Genomic DNA, 18607 nt, shown 5'->3' on the forward strand with positions numbered 1-18607 from the left:
AGCCTTTGGGCCCGAAAGTTTGTCTTCCTTAGTTGAAATTTTTAAAAGTAAGGTTTTGTGTACGTATAAAAAGAGAAAACTCAAAATTCTGCAATCTATTACTTAAGGCTGTGTCCAACACTCGGAATGCGATGGGATTTCCCTATATAATAAAATAGTATATTTGTTTTTCAATTCTCCAGAATAGTTTTTTCCAAGATAAAAATTATTTATTTTAAACATTTCAAAATTCGTCCAAATGTTTGTTACTATTAATAAGCATGTTCACCTTTACTTTTTCTTGCTAGGATAATATTAAAGTGTGCTAATTAAAAATTAATTTTCTTCCATTTCAAAGCTGTTTAATTTAGGTCTTTATGTTGCAACAACGCAGAACAACAAATAGGAGGCTAAGCAGGTATATTCTTTCAATCTCTGCTCCCCACTAGGTCACGTGCGTGAACTTTGGGTTGTCCCCGCAGACGAAGATACCAATGGAATGCAGATTGACAGTCGATAAGAGCAAAGTCAGTTTTCTCTCTCTTCATAGATCACAAAGATTTCATTGATTCTGCGTAATCATCTCGGCAGAGCTAATTTCGTCAGACAATTCATGGTCCATAAGGGGTGGTGCAAATTGACCATCTACCATTCTTGCCAAATCTGAATCCTTCCGAATTCTTCCTGTTCCCATGTCTCAAATTTGCGTTGAAAGGATAGATATTTGACAATATTCCAGACACCCAACGTAACGTGACGAGACTCCTGAGCACCATCTCGAAAGAAGACTACTCAAAAAGTTTTCAGGACATGTACATCCGTGCTCAGCTTTGAATAGCTGCGAGAACAGACTACTTCGAAGAACAGTAAGGTAAGTTTCATTCATATTTTAACTACTTTTTATTTTACGGGGTCCTTCACCAAACTTTATTGTGAGAGGTTGTATTTCAATCATTTTCTAAAAATAATAACTTCTCAAACAGACATCTTTTGGAAATTCATTTTGATGATGAGTATTTAACTTATTATATTCGACTCCTTCAAACTCACACTAACTCGCCATCATCCTCAATAGACTCCTTCACACTCACACGCTCTCGCACACAATCAAATCTCTCACGCTCACACGCACCCGCCCTCACACTCAAATTATTGTTGATGCCCTCACCCTCTCTCACCGCCTTCCTCGCACTCACTCTCACTTGCCCTTACTCTCTCTACCAAAATTACAGTGAGTGAAGGTGAGTATAGCCTTCTTGAGGACAAAAATGTGTGTTCAATCTCTAGTTAGGAGTGCTAAGTATTTATATTTTCACTCAATTCAAAAATCATATATTCGCTCTAGATAGAAGAGGATTGAGTAATGTATAATGATAATAACTAATATGCTCGCTTTTACATTAGTTGCTCCGAACATGATTCCTGATTGAAGCTAATTGTCTAGGATATCAAAGCCTGCATAACAAAACACAATTTTTCTCTAAACACTATATTTCCCCTGTTATCCTCTCTTTTGAATTCGAGTTACAGTTTACCTGTACTTAGCTGCCTTATTAATTGAAGTATGATATATTTCAGTTTTAATAGTCATTTAAGTCTCCCATGGTTTCATGTACGCAGTGGCGTATTTAAGGAGGGCTTTCGGAAACGAACCACCCCCGAAATCTTACTTAATGTAGTAAAGTAAATGAAATATCTTGCATAATTTTCCCATTTCCAGGCAAAGCCCTTTCGAAAGTTTGCAAAGCCACCCCGAAACAAAATCGTAAATACGCCAGTGCATGTGCGTATAATTGCATTACTTCTGAGATCTGAAATGCAGGATATTTTCTCCCAATAGACTTAATCATACTATATTGCTTATTATAGATGCAGCTATTATTCATTATTAAAGTCGTATCTCGCGTCTCAAACTGCGTACACACTTTGTTATGATAATATTATAAGGCAATTTCAGAGTTAAACGAAGATTTTCATGAGAAGTTCCGCTATATTAGCTTCGCTGACAGATCTAGTGGCAGATATGTATGTAACTCTCACTGCGATTATTAATTTCAAATCTTCCTTGTATTTTCTATAAACCATTATTTATTCTTATTCTCTACTTAACTACATTTTTCTTTGGGACCGTTCGGCAAAATTTAGAGCCCGCCGCATGAGATCTTTTGAATTTGATTTTATATAGTATAAAAACAGTTTGATTTTAACATCAATATACCAGTGACAAGAAAATAACTTTCAGCAACTTTTGAGATCATTCCATTGGCTATAGGTGGAGTAAATCTTGTGTAGTACAAGAAAAAGTCTTAGTGTTCCTGCTTCTGAGACAAAGCAGGTAAAAATGGAAATGCTGAATCAGTAGAGAAAATATGCAGGTTCTAGGACACTTTCTCCCCCTCCCAATATTTTTTGACCAGCACACAGGAAAGCACAAAAGCATTTTACATAAGGGGTCCAACTAACTGTACATAGCGCAAAGTATTTAGATAACAACAATGCTAAAGTGCATTGGCTTTTATGACATTTAAAATAATAAAAACTTATAACTTATAGTATTCTCTCTGATTGACTAGGCAGTCTTTGCTTGATCGAAATCGGTTCACAAATAGCTGAATAATGAGAAGTTAAAGGTATATATTGTTTCTCATCTGACCTGCTTGTATATGTATATATAACTTTCGCTCAATCACACCCACTACCCTCCCACCATCGCAATTTTATACATAATTTTGAGCACACCCAAATCTCCAAAACATATCTAACACCATCACAGCCAAATAGCATTTAGAAAAGTTCTATTAAAACGCTATTGGATTTCGTAATACTACTACCGTTTGTATGGGATTCCTCTAATTTAAAGACAATATATATATATATATATATATATATATATATATATATATATATATACATCAGCTAATACTTATGGCAACAAATACTATTCGAAGTTTTCTTGCACCCACTGGAAAACGTGAAGTATATTAATATTTATTTGCTTATATTGTTATTGTAGACTGTTCCCATAATGCCCACCGACTTCGATTTTACAAAATTTGAGAAACAAATTTCACTTTTTATTTAGTGGCCAATTTGAAGGCATTTTGTTATACTACCATTAAGAAACCCATATACATCATATTACGAATCAATCATTATGGAACAATCTCATGTGTGACACGCAGCAGTGGTACCAATCTTTGAAAGTTTCATTTACAACTTTTTTCCTTTTTCTTTTTTGACTGATTTTGTGAGTAATGGTGCATTCAGTATAAAGGTACAAGAAGATATTCTCTCTCTCTCTTTCTCTCTCTCTCTCTCTCTCTCTCTCTCTCTCTATGTGTGTGTGTGTGTGTGTTTGTTTCCAGTTTCCGGTGTAAGCGTGTGGATACTACCAGGTATACTTTCGTGTGTACAAATACTAGTGTGTGTTTGTGTGGCGCGGGTATATGAACTATTAATTGGGATCGCCTAGTGGAAATTATCAATAATAGTACGTACATACAAACGGCTGTTACTTCACACTATAACTTTGGACGAATGCTTATTTTTAAATTCTGCTTTTCGCAATAAATAAGTAGAGTTATTCCTCTCGAGGGAGTTCCCCTAAATGGTACTCCCTACCATGTCCAATTGAATCACAAATTGCCGCAATTGTATGTACATTGTTTGTACACAAATGTGCAGGCCAAATTTTCGTTTGTACACTATTAGGGGCGCCGCCAGAACGAAAATAAATTGGGGCTGTTTAACTGGTAGCCTCCCCCCAACAACATGTTCTATTCAATCACTAATTATCGCAATCGTTTGTACAGAAATGTGCAGGCGAAATTTTCATTTGTTCACAATTAGGGGCGCCGCCAGAATACAAAAAAATAGGGGCTGTCTGAGTGGTAGCCCCCCTCCCGCCATGTCCAATTGAATCACAAATTGTCGCAATTGTTTGTACTTCGTTTGTACAGAAATGTGCAGGCGAAATGTATGTTCGCACGCAATTAGGGGCGCCGCCAGAACGAAAACAAATTGGGGGCTGTCTAAATGGTAGCCCCCGACCATGTACTATTCAATCACAAATTGTCGCAATCGTTTGTACTTCGTTTGTACAGAAATGTGCGCGCGAAATTTCCATTTGTACATAATTAAGGGCGCCACCAGAACAGAAAAAAATGGGGGCTGTCTAAGTGGTAGCCTCCCCACCATGTCCAATTCAATCACAAGTTGTTGTATTCGTTTGTCATCGTTTGTTCAGAAATGAGCAGGCAAAATGTTTGTTTGAACAAACTTAGGGGCGCCGCCAGAACGAAAACAAAGTGGGGAGCTGTCTGAGTGGTAGCTCTCCCCCGGATGTCCAATTGAATCACAAAGTATCGCAATCGTTTGTACATTGTTTGTACAGAAATGTGCAGGCCAAATTATCGTTTGTACACTATTAGAGGCGACGCCAGAACGAAAAAAATTGGGGGCTGTCTAGCTGGTAGCCCCCCACCAACATGTCCTATTCAATCACAAATTGCCACAATCGTTTGTACTTCGTTTGTACAGAAACGTGCAGGCGAAATTTTTGTTTGTACACAATTAGGGGCGCCGCCAGAACAGAAAAAATTGGGAGCTGTCTAAGGTGTAGCCCCCCCACCATGTCCAATTGAATCACAAATTCTCGCAATTGTTTGTACTTCATTTGTACAGAAATGTGCAGGCGAAATGTATGTTCGCACGCAATTAGGGGCGCCGCGAGAACGAAAAAAATGGGGGCTGTCTAAATGGTAGCCCCCGACCATGTCCTATTCAATCACAAATTGTGGCAATCGTTTGTACTTCGTTTGTACAGAAATGTGCAGGCAAAATTTTCCTTTGTACACAATTAGAGGCGCCGCCAGAACAGAAAAAAATTGGGGGCTGTCTAAGTGGTAGCCCCCCCATCATGTCCAATTGAATCACAAATTGTCACAATCGCTTGTACTTTGTTTGTACAGAAATGTTCAGGAAAAATGTATGTTCGTACACAATTAGGGGCGCCGCTGGAACGAAAAAAAGTGGGGGACTCTCTAACTGGTAGCCCTCCACCAACATGTTCTATTCAATCACAAATTATCACAATCGTTTCTAATTCGTGTGTACAGAAATGTGCAGGCAAAATTTTCGTTTGTACACAATTAGGGGCGCCGCCAAAACAGAAAAAATGGGGCTGTCTAAGTGGAAACCCCCAACATGTGCAATTCAATCACAAATTATCGCAATCGTTTGTTCTTTGTTTGTACAGAAACAGGCAGGCTAAATTTTCGTTTGTACATAAATAGGGGTGCCGCCAAAACGAAAACAAATTGGTGGCTCTCTAAGTGGTAGCCCCCGACCATGTCCAATTCAATCACAAATAGTCGCATTCGTCTGTACGTCGTTTGTACATAAATGTGCGGGCCAAATGTTTGTTTGTACACAATTAGGGACGCCGCCAGAACGAAAACAAAGTAGGGTGCTTTCTAAGTAATACCTCCCCACCATGTCCAATTGAATCACAAATTGTCGGAATCGTTTGTACTTCGTTTTCACAGAAACGAGCAGGCGAAATGTTTGTTTGTACACAATTAGGGGCGCCGCCAGAACGAATACTAAGTGGGGCTGTTTAAGTGGTCGCCCCGACCATGTCCAATTCAATCACAAATTGTCGCAATCGTTTGTACGTCGTTTTTACAGAAATGTTCCGGCAAAATTTTCGTTTGTACACAATTAGGGGTGCCGCCAGAACGAAAACAAACTGGGGGTTCTCTAAGTGGTAGCTTCCCACCAACATGTCTAATTGAATCACAAATTGTCGCAATCGTTTATACTTCGTTTGTATAGAAATGTGCATGCGAAATATTTGTTTGTACACAATTAAAGGCGCCGCCAGAACGAAAACAATGTGGGGGCTGTCTAAGTGGTAGCCCCCGACCATGTCCAATTCAATCACAAATTGTCGCAATCGTTTGTACGTCGTTTATACAGAAATGTGCAAGCGAAATTTACTGTTGTACACAATTACAGCCGACGGCAGAAAGAAATTAATGTGGGGTATGTCAAAATGGTAGCCCCTCCATCATGTCCAATTCAATCACAAATTTTCGTAATCGTTTGCACATCGTTTGTACAGAAGTATGCATGCGTAATTTTCGTTTGTACACAATTAATGGCGCGGCCAGAACGAAAACAAAGTGGGGCTGTCTAAATGCTAGCCCCCACCATATCCAATTCAATCACAAATTATATCAATCGCTTGTACATCATTTGCACAAAAATGTGCAGGCGAAATTTTCGTTTGTACTCTATTAGAGGCTCCGCCAACAATGTGGGGGAATGTATAAATGGTAGAAGCATTAAAAAAATGTGTCACATTTATGGAGTACTTTTCTAACAGGACTTTGTTCACACTATTGTGTGGTTTGGTATGTTCACACTATCGTGTGATTCACTATATTGATCTTATTCTAGCGATGATGGAATTAAATGTTTTTTTTTTTTAATATTTATATTTATACTTACAATCATTATTGCTGAGTTAGTTTTTCACTCCTCGGCTCTTATTATTAAACTTATTCATTATTACTTACGTGAACTGAATCATTATGAGAAAAATTAATTTTTTTCTTTCTATCTTTCGCAGAAACCGTTATTCTCATCTCGTACAGGAAATTGATAAGTGGAAGATATAACAAATTCACAAAGTGGACTGTTAAAGGGAAAATTATAACACAGTATTTTGTTTTATTTGATCAGCTTCATTAATCTCATTTTGCAGAAACTATAGAAAGCATGGTGAAGTATTTTGGTGCATTCAGCATTCTGATTTACGAGTAGAGTTGCTAACTGGCCGGTATTTGCTGTGATTTTGATTAAGGCCGGTGACCGGTACAAACTTCTTATTAGACCCCTTCTGAGCGGTATTTTAAATTCTGCAGTCCAGGATATAACATTGAACATCGAAATTTTTCAACAGTACCTTTATAAACACAAATTTCCGTTGTATTATACATTAACGATATTTTTTTAATGTATGCCACCTTTTTTTTATTGATTTAACATAACAAATTTGATAACACTTATATTTTATTGTAAAAGAATTTTATTCATTTATTGAGAGTAGAAAATGACTTTTTAAAGCAATTTCCTTTGTTTGAAGTGAAGTTTATAGAGTAAATTTCATTTTATGAATCAACTATTGTTACATAAAAATTAATACCAAGTATTATTCATCTGTTTCGATAATTTTAAACAAGTGGCAATTTGCTGGTAAATACAATAATGATCAATACAGTCTTCAGTTTTTCATTTGTACAGAGAATTTTGAGAGTGTGCCGGTAATTTTGTTTTCCTGAGTTGGCAACCTATTTACGAGGTTTTGTTTCAACTCTGATACGTAGTGGCTCCTTACTGACACTCCGCATGCAAATAAGTATGTAAGGCTACCATACGCCCCGGTTTCTTAAAATTTGTCCCGGTGTGCAGAAATTTTCCTTCTTGTCCTGTTTTTTTCTTTATTATTATTATTAATTACATATCAAAATTTCTGAAAAGATAATAAAATCGACTTATTCCTTTTGCTTTCAATTCCGACAATACTATAGGAACAATTTCATTTTATCCTTTTTTATTATTCCAATCGCTGCTTCCCCGGATATAACATGCAATGTTTAAATCCTCCTAAGTAGCACTCTTATCACTAAAAGTAAGAATGTATACCCCGAGGTGGCAACAAATTCTTGTGACGTTGCAGACCAGCCCCGAAAACACATTTTTTTCTGCTTCAGAAAAACAATTATGCAAATTGCTTTCTTTTAGTTCGCATTTTAGGTTAACAAAAATAAATCAGCCTATTGAAATTTTGAAACAACTTCATAAATCTGGATATTTTTCTTTATAGACATGTAGAGCATGTAAAGGTGGTATGCGTAATAATATTGAAAATATAATTTTTGCCTAAATATTGTATGTTGACTGATTGCGTTTATATTGTATAACAGCTTCTAGCTTCTCTAATAATTTTTAGCACTGTTGATTAAGTATGGACTATATTAATACATTATTTTAAGTTGTATAACTAGTGCGATACTGTAGTAAAATTCGAAAGATAAAATTAATACAAAATGCAATATTTACTACTAATTTGTAAGATGTCCCGTTTTTTCTGTTTTCAAAAAGTATGGTAGTCTTAAAGTATGCTAAACCATACAAAATAAGTTGTACTCTAATTGTACCCCTCTGATAATGCTCTAAAACGGGTCGGGTTACGGGTCGGGTCAGTCGGGTTAGCTCGTGTCGGGTCACTTGGGTCGGGTCGTCCCATTCTTCACTTATTTTCTATACGGAATACTATAAAGAGCTTTGTTGTAGAATTCAATTCGAAGTTGGAGAATGAATGACAAATGTGACTAATTGAAGGTGAAATAGTAATAAAATTTTAATTTTACCCTATATTAACTAATTGGCATTGTAATTGTAATTAATATTATAACCGTTACCAGGTTATAGAAGGATTTTTTGTGGACACTCTGTATATTTCGTCAAGACAGTGATCATTATTTTCAATTTATACTTTATTCTGCAATGCACATAAGTTCTTTCTTTGGTGGGAATTGCTTCTTTCCCACACAATTGGACAAAGAAGTCTTTCATCGTTTTTTCATATATATATATTTAAAACATTGCTTTCGCTGAGAACATTTCAGTTAGTGACTAACCATTTCAGTGTTTCTCCCTGACTTATTATATGCACAGTATATATTCTGCAGTTATTTGGAACTGAATTAAGTACTTTCTTTAATCACTTATGGAAACATTACAATAGATTAGAGAAATACGGGCTGACCAGATGTCCCAGTGGCCAAAGTGGCACCAGCCTCAGAATTTTTGTAGTTCGTTATCTGTACTTTCTCACGCCAGTGTTATCGCCGTGTCTAGTGCATTATAAACAGTTGACTAAAATTAACATAAATTCTTTTCCGTATTCTGTTTGTATGTGCGTACAGGTGAGTTAACTGAGTGATTTTTGAAATGAACTGCCAACCTTTTTTAGTTGATCATCGCAACCCGTACCTTGAGCATGGGTGCTCGAGGAGTTTGACTCCAGGTCTGGAAGCCGTAACCACGCATATCGCGTTGAGCTTCAAATATGACTATTTTTAAGGGGCACAAGCTATTTAGCCGGTGAAGGACGTTTTCTTACGGCTAGCCCCAATTAGTGAGGTCCCAGGTTCACAAACCTAGTGCGCTAAAAAGTTATACTCGCGCCCTCCAATATCAGTATTCCTCTTTGGAGACCTTCTTTTTGTTTTAATTTGCTGAAGAATCACCTCTACATTTTAGGACGGCTCAGCGTAACAACTGGATTCATCGTGGGACGATCCAGACAACTTTTCCCTAGTGCTAATTCCCAAGTGTGTCAATGGTGTGAGGGAAGCATTTGTAGTGATATCTGAATCATAATCATATCTATATAAAGAGCTATATTACCCGAAAAGGGCAAAGCGTGATTTCAGCGACTAAAATTGTTATACATCCTTAGTGTTCAGTGTTGTGTCCATTTCTCTTCGCTATTTTTTTTAACATCGTGTTCTAATAAATAAGTATATTATCATTTAATCCAGTGTGTTTTCGTTGTTTGTATGAGTGATATTTGTGTGCGTTATGGTCTGGATGACCGTCTGATCGTCCGTGAGGTTTTCGAGACGAGACACCCGAATCTCTCGGCGCCTAATGCTCATATTATTGACAGACGAGCGATTTGGAAACAGTTTGTAACCTTTTCTTGGAGAGGTCCTTCATCGTCCTGTCCAGGTAAGTTAAAGTATCAGGAAGATACTTATTGGTAGTACCACGAGCCACGGACAGCGACCAGATTACACGGAGTGGTTACAAATAAATGGCCGCCCGAATAGTGACTTGAACTCTAGCCGGTTACAAATAAAAGGCCGCCCGAACAGCGACTTGAACTACAGGCGATTACAATATTACTACTGACTTTTTTCCTTTCTGCGTTTCTATGTCAAGTTAAATGTCACATTAAATGAAATTGAAAGGAAATATCTAGTTAACGTCCCACGTTATGCACCAACGCTAAGAGAGACTGTGATGATGAGAAATAATTGAAGTGGTTGAATGAAGAAAGTGGGAGGAAATGGGAGAACACCGAGAAAACCCATGCACATGGTGTTTGTCCACCAGAAAACTTACTTGGTACGAGCTGGAATCAATACCCATGGACCTTCGGGTCAAACATCTGCCTTTGGGCACTACACATTATTATTATTATTATTATTATTATTATTATTATTATTATTATTATTATTATTATTAATTTAAGAGTGCCCAAGAAAGTACCGCCGCCTTTTCACCAACACCTTCGAACATTGGTATGTAACCTAAGACGTACCTGGAATATCAAAAATCGTCTCCATCAGCCTCGACGAACTTCTGAAAACGTTCTGGAAGGCCATGGATTCCATCGCAGTCGAACTTGGTGGGACGTAAAGTGAAGAAGGTATCAAGTGCATATTGAACCTCTACTAGCGATTTGAAATGGCGTTCTCTAAGGTGATTGTCCAAGGAATGGAACAGGTGATAATTGGACGGTACAATGTCCGTGGAGTATGGCAGATCCAATTGTGTTTTCCATCCAAGGCGTAGAATGATATACTGGGTCATTTAACCACGTGGGGCTTAGCGTTGCCTTGTAACAAGAGGACCCCTTTGCGATTCAGAACTGCTGGATCCAGACAGTACACAGTGACAGTACACAGTTGCATTGATGATCTGACCTGCTGGTAGCAGTTCCCGATGGACGATGCCTCGAGCAGTCCACAAAATGCACAGGAGAACCTCATTCTAGCGTAGTGCTGGCTTGGGCTGTTTTCAACCGGTTCATGGGATGCTAACCAACAATGACGGCGCCGTGGAGGTTCGTACAGGACCCACTTCCCATCACATGTCAACACCCTGTCCAGAAATTGCTCCTTCCTCAGACGAGACACCAAAGAAACACAGGTGTCTGCTCGCGTTTTTTCTGGCTCCAAGTCAAATCATGTAGGACCTATCAACCCAACTTGCAGTGCTTCCCAAGTTGATGGTGGTGGTGCCGAATGGTTTCTCCACTTACACTGAAATGTAGTACCAGTTCCTCACATGTCTGTCTTCGCCTCAATTGCTGCCTGAAGATCTTTATTTTGAACATCTGTTTGTCTTCGGCACGTGGTGCGTCTTCGAGTGTTTCGTCACCGTCCTTAAACCGTCATACCACTGCACTCTCCGCGTAGTCACGACACCCTTACCAAAGGCCTGTCATATCTTCCGCCCCGCGGAGCAGCAATTTGAACTCGTACAGCAAACAAGCTCTTATGACGCTCTGTGAAGACCCCATGTTCACTCAGTCCTTACGCACGTTCACGGTGTATCAGAACAGCCACAACCAAGTAGTATGTTGGATATACTTACTAGTGTTGCTCACGAGACCTGGTTTGGGGCATTCTAGTTTCGAAAATGTGTCGTGAAGGTAGTCTCGTCTGGAAAAGTGCATATGTTTCTACTGAAAGAGCTCTGTCTCATCTCGTACCCCTTCATGAAAATTCTGTCTCGTCTCGTCTCGTCCAACAACTGACCTTCACCTTATATCCATGCGCATTCAACTCACGGTGTGAGGGCCAATTGAACACAGACCTCCACAAAGAGACAGAACTTTCTTGGTCACCTTCAGATTATTATTACTATTATTATTATTATTATTATTATTATTATTATTATTATTATTATTATTATTACTATTGCTGGAGTAGTGATTTCGTTATCCTTTATTGTCCAAGAACTGTTTATAACCTTCCATCTCGCTATTATGATGATTTCTCCCTCCTAGGCAAGATTGATTTCTTGGTGCTTGATCTTGGTGATCTGCCGGTAAGTTATTTCTTCCATAGGTAATATACATGCAAAGAAATCAACAAGTAACAAAACTTTAATACATACCCTTTCAAATTTCGGTAGTAACAAAGAAAAAGTAAGAATATACATAGGACATGACCATTTCAAAAATTACATGAAAACTTTACAAAACACACATTGGAAATATTATTATTTATAAAGGATATACATCATAATAAGAGAAAGAAAAAATGCATACATACATATATGTGTGTATAGGCAATAAGCATATATTCACCAGAGCAATCGCCATTACTTCAATCTTTCCAAATGAACAATGACTGAGATTTGACGTCTTCATCAGTCCTTTCCTTAGTTTGAACCATTCCTTTTAGGACGAAATGCCTTACATTGGGATCGTTCCAAATAGATTGCATATTCCAAGGTTCTACCACTTGAACTTTAGAGATGTTCATTACTATCTTTGATGAAGAATCTGCTATATCTTCGACCGAGCTCCGCAAGTCTTCGTCTCTTCTTTCTGGACATTCCTTCATGACTGCAGAAAACATCTGGGGATTGATCCTTTCTCGTAACTTCTTGATCGAATGGTCCTTCGTGCTTCCACTAGGATTCCAGAACTTTATGTTGGAAAGATTTTGTCTTCCGACGATGTCTCCGGACTCTGGATCAATTAATTCCACGACTTCCCTATTGATTACTTTATAGCTACAATAGGGTCCTCCATAAACATCACAGAATTTGGCGATCTTCTTTTCTAGGAGATTACTCTGGTTATGACACTTTACGAACACCCAATCTCCTTCCTGCACGCATCTTTCTACCTCAACGTCATGATTCAGCTTTTCATTTCTCTTGTGTATGATCTGTCTTCTCTTGATGTCCGCCATCACCAATTTGTTCTTCCAAAGTTCCCTATCTTGATCATTGGAAATGTCTAGGATACCAAAATGCTCCAAGACGTGGGAATTCGGCCTAACGTTTAAGTGCAATTCGCAAGGTGCCATACCTAAACTACTACTAATAGTGTAGTTCAGTAAAAGACAAACTTGTAACGTCTGTTCGGGCCACCGTTGATGCTTCTGTCGACACAAAAGTCTAAGGATTCGTACAATTTCCGCATTAATGCGTTCCACAATGTTGCTACGAGGATGATATGGCGTGCAAAAATGAATCTGGATGTTATAACGCTTCATCTCCTGACGAAATTTCCAGCTGGAAAATTGACTACCATTGTCACAGAGTATGTGCGACACTAATCGAAAATGGAGAAAGTATCTCTCGGTCAAGCATCGTATGATGGTATTCGATGTCGCCGTTCTTAACGGATAGATGACTGTATACCTGGAAAAGGTGTCACAGACAGACAGGATCCAGATATAGCCTTCCTTAGATCGAGGAAGGCGCCCTATAAGATCGATCGCAATCATATAATTTATTTCCTTGGTGGGAATAGTTGTCATTAAAGTTGGAAGAGGATGTTTATCAGCTTTCGTACTCTGGCAATCCAGACAATTCGTAACGTACATCTTGATGTCATTCCTCATGCCCTTCCAATAAAATGATTTGGAGATAAGAGTCCAAGTCTTCTCTACACCAAAATGTCCATAACTGTCATGGTATGCGTGTAATATCTTCGGTACGAACTTCGGAGGTACACAAATTCTCCAAACATCAGGAAAATGGAAATCTCGATTTAGAAGTATTCCATTCTCAACTTTGAAACAATTATGCCAATTTCTGCTACCAGGAATGCTTGACTGATCCTCATTTTGCTCTTCCAGATACTTGATGATGGCAAGGTAATGTTCGTGATTCCTTTGAGCTTCTTTCAAGTCGTCTAAAGAGATATCCCGTACATCGTCTTGTAGAACTTGTATTGGGTTCACATGGAAGGTTTTCTTCCTTTCTGGAAATGCACGTGACAGATAGTCGCTGAGAAGATTATCCTTCCCCTTGATACATTCAACGGAAAAATCGAATTGTTGAATTTCTAAAGCCCATCGCTGCAGTGTAGCATTCCAACTCCTGAATTTGTGTAAATAAATTAGGCTTTTATGGTCAGTACGAAAAATGATCTTGATGCCAAACAACCATGATCGCCACTTACGTGTAGACCACACCAAGCAAAGACATTCTAGTTCCACGACAGAATAATTTTTCTCAGACTTGGATAAAGATCTACTCGCATATTCCAAATTCTTCTTACGTCCATCGATAACCTGATATACGACGCTAGCCAACCCGAAGGTGGATGCATCCGTCTCTATGAAAAATGGGTACTGGAAATCCGGGTGAGACAATGAGATATTTTCGGCTAAGGCAGCTTTCAGTGTCTCAAAACAGTTCTGATGCTCTTCAAGCCATTGCTATTTCTTCCCCTTTTTGAGCAGAGAAAATAGAGGATTAGCAATAACTTCAAAACCTGGAATCGCCCACGAATGCCACAGAAAGGCACCAATCAAACTTCTCAAGGTTTTCAAGTTATGTCGTGGTGGCAACTTCATCAGTGTCTCCACAGCTGATGGATTTTTTCGAATTGCATAAGGTGTAACAATATTCCCCAGAAAGTTTAGTTCTTTTACTCCAAAAATGTATTTTTCGAGGTTAACTGTCATATTAGCATTGAACAAACAGGTAAGTACTTGTTCAATCACAATGAATATTTATATTATCGAATGGGTGAAACTTTGGTACCTTATCTCCAACATGTGCTATGTTTTTCTCACTAAAACCTAATACAGTATTAATGGTATCTAAAATTATGTTGCACTGTCTGTTAAATATTTATTGTTCTTTCTGTCTTCAGTCAATTTAATATCTTTTAAAAGATCGCTGAAGAATGGGATACTTGATTTAATATATTCTTCTAATTCTTTTAAATTATATTGACCAGGTAGAACTATGAGTTGCTCTGAAAGTACATTATCATCGCTACAAAATGTTAATTTATTATTTCTTTCTGTAATTTTTGATGTTAAATATGTTGTATAAAATCATGCAACAGCTACTTCTAGATCGTTTCCAAATGGGTAATGCAAGTACATGCTTATTACAGATGAATAACTTTTTAAATTAAATACTTTGGTTTATTATATAATAAATAATAATATGGATAATTGGGATATTAAAGTAAGGTTAACAGAAAAATCCACCAAGAAAAAGAGGAACGGTGTGTTGTACCTGATGATATAAGATGCCTAATAGTTGAGTCTAATGGTTGTGGTAAAACAACGTTAATGATTGATAATTTTGTGTTAGCACCTGAATGGCTCAAATATACAAATGTTTATATCTATTCTGAAAGTCTACATCATCCTAAATATCAACAGCTAATACAACTTTTCCAAGACGTAGAACGAGATATTAAGAACACAATTGTAATAGTAAAAAGAAACAACAAAGATATTATTCCGTTAGATGACTGTGAGAACATTCTGTGTTAGTGTTTGATGATTTCATTTTAGAACAACAAAACACGTCAGATAATGTTATACTCGAGGTCGTCAAAAAGATTTGAACTGTTTCTATCTCGGAAAAGCATATTCTAAAGTACTAAAACAGCTAATAAGAGACAATTTAAATTTTCTTTGCATCTTTAGACAGGATAACACAAATTTAAAGCATATATATGATGAATTTGCTGGGTCAGATATGTCGTTTGAAAAATTACAATCTTTATGCAATAAGTTTTGGGAAAAAGATCATGGTTTCTTAACAACAGATATGACTAGGAAAACGAATAATGGCAAATACAGAAATAAAATTAAAGTCCTTTTAAAGGTATAGACCGAAGCGAATTGTACTTGAAATGTGATTGAACGTACCTAAACGTGTATGTTGTGCCACGTTTTTATTTTTTCTTTATATAATAAATGAGTCAGTTAAATGCTGCTGAAGCTAAGAAATATATAAAGTTAAAAGAAGAACTTGCTAAAAGATTTTAGGAAATTAAACAAGCTCATTTAGGTAAATATGAAAAATATAAAGAACAAGATCAACCTGTTATTGATGCAATAAAAAATTTAGAAGATATATCAAAAGTACCAGAAGAAAATAAAAAAGCAATTCACGAGTTAGTTCCAGTTGTAAATGAAAGCGAGAAAATAGACTCAAGCCTATTAGTAACCCCTCCTTTGTATGAGGGTTCAATAAGTGAAAGTGATATATCTATAACAGAAGAAACCAAAGATATGGAAAAGCAAATCAGGTATAAAGTAGAAGGAATAGAATCTTTAGCAACTACACATTTTGCTTCGAGATTTTATGCAACTAGAGATGATAAAAGTTATGGAATACCAACCGTATGATGAAGATGGGAAAATTATACATATGATAGGGGATACGGAAGTTAAAATTCATGGTGATGATTTAGGTATTAATAATCGACATTACACCGGAACAGAAGATTTATGGGAATTACTAACAAAACATAATCCAAAAAATGATAATGAATACGATCTAGAAAAATATACACAAATAGTTATTGATTCTAATGCGGTATTTCATAACAATGATCCAAATACAAGAAAACAACGATCCAGTAGAAGCGGAAAATACAAAGAAATTATCAAACCAATTTGGGGTGAATATATAAAACCAACACTAAAACCAACACCACCAACAAAGAAAACACCAAAGTCTGGAGAAGGAATAAAAATATACAATCAATTACCTAAAGAATATATATGGATAGATGATGTGAGAAAATTAATTGATCGATTAATAGTTAGATGGAAATGGTAACTTTTATAATGAGAAAGTAGGCAAATTGATATAATTAATTCTAAACTCTCACAATTTATTCCTAATGATCCAAAGGGTATACGTTATTTGATAAAGATATTGAATACGTTACCATCAAAATTTTGGAATAGTGAGAAGTATGGAAAAGAACTAATGAATAAGATTTTAAACATGAAGGGAATAGCAGAGTTACATATACCAGGCTATGCTTTTTGTGGATCATTTACGAAGCTACAAGAAAGGTTAGAAAAAGGTGATAAAGGTATTAACCCACTAGATGAAACTTGTAGAGAACATGATATTTACTACAGAGATAATAATGATGCAGCTTCTATACATATTGCAGACAAAGAATTAGAAAATAAAGCATGGGAAAGAGCTTTTGCTAAAGATGCAAGCTTGATAACAGAACGATTACTAGCTTTGAGAACTGCTTTGGCTATGAATGCAAAAGTAAGGTTTGGTTTAGGTTTATATGTATTGTGTTTAATTTTTATGGATTTTGCCATAAAAGTTTTATAATAAGTATAAGTATGAAGTTAAGTATAATAGTTTTTTGTTGCGGTATCTAAATAAATTAATACTAAACCGCTCGGATAGTACGTTTTGCGGTATCTTCTCAGGTGATAGATAGAAGCAAAGATTAGATTTTCAACTAAACAAATATAACAAATTTTATTAGATTTCAAAAATCGAAAACAAATGTGAAAACAACTGTTCAAAAAAGAGATTAATAACTCAAGCAATTTCTGATTAAATTTCAAACAAAATTGACTATCCTCGAATTCAATTAAACAACAATTTATGAAATAAATATCTGGATAACATGTTATTTCATTATATAATGTAAACTCCAAATTAATGTTCCTTTTTAGTCTGCATGCCAATAATAAAAGAGAAAAAAATACATACAAAATGTCCTCTTGTCTTAACATCTAATCGTCCTATTCAATGTGGTTATCGGTAGGTCAAACAGGTTAATGTAACAATTTTCCTTTTCAATTTCGATATTAACAAAACTCAACTTTCTTAAACTTTTCATTTCCCAATTCCTAATCACTTTTCACATTTTAAATTCTCACGCAGTAACAAATAATACAAATTTCTACGAAATAACATGCTTTGGTAATGAAAATGGCTACAAACGAAAAGTAGGTTTAACTATGCTTACCTGATTTTCATAACTGAAGAGGGGAGGTTAGCGGCACAACCACGAAAGTTCGTAGAGGCCAGCACCTTCCACCGAACAGTCATGAGACAAGGTAGCCAGCTCGTAAACTTCTAGGATAGTTACCTATCCCAGAGGCTTACTTCTGCTGAGGCTTACTTTACCTTTTTTCCGAGAACAAATAAATTTAGTCACACAACAAAATATCTCGGGGGGCGCACAAACTATTTCCTGAACACTTCACTGAAAAAAAATATTTGTTCACCAATCACATCCACTAGATCTTCTTCATCACTAAGTTCAGATTCTTGGACAGTTACAATTCTGTATTCCAAGGGCCTTTTTACGTAGAAATACAAGGATGTTCGTTTGAAGAAGTCCACCATCCAAAAAATCTAGATGACCACATTTAGAAGGTGGTACCACGTCCTCCTAAATTTGAGTCGAAGTAGTCTTTCAAGTGTGTTTGTCGACACCCCAGGTTACAAAAGCTGTAAAATAATAAACACAAAACCGTATCTTTCTCTCATAAACATTTCTTAAATCTATGAAGATGTATATCTGATGTTTATGCCCCGAAATATTTCTAAACATTGTATGCTTTTCTTCTTTTTTCCTACATATTTACAATATTTACAAGAATTATAAAATAAACTTAAGTAACTGTTACATTGTTAGCTGCTGTTACTGCATCGGCATTTACAGTTTCTTTTTTCATAATATTTCTTAAGGAAATTTACATGTCTTTTTACCTTTACATAAGGATTTTCTACTAAGCTAGCCCAAATGGTGATCTGTGTCGGTGTCCAGGATTTC

This window comes from Thermobia domestica, chromosome 4, assembly GCF_964235325.1.
Source record: "Thermobia domestica chromosome 4, izTheDome1.hap1.1, whole genome shotgun sequence".
NCBI lineage: Eukaryota > Metazoa > Arthropoda > Insecta > Zygentoma > Lepismatidae > Thermobia > Thermobia domestica.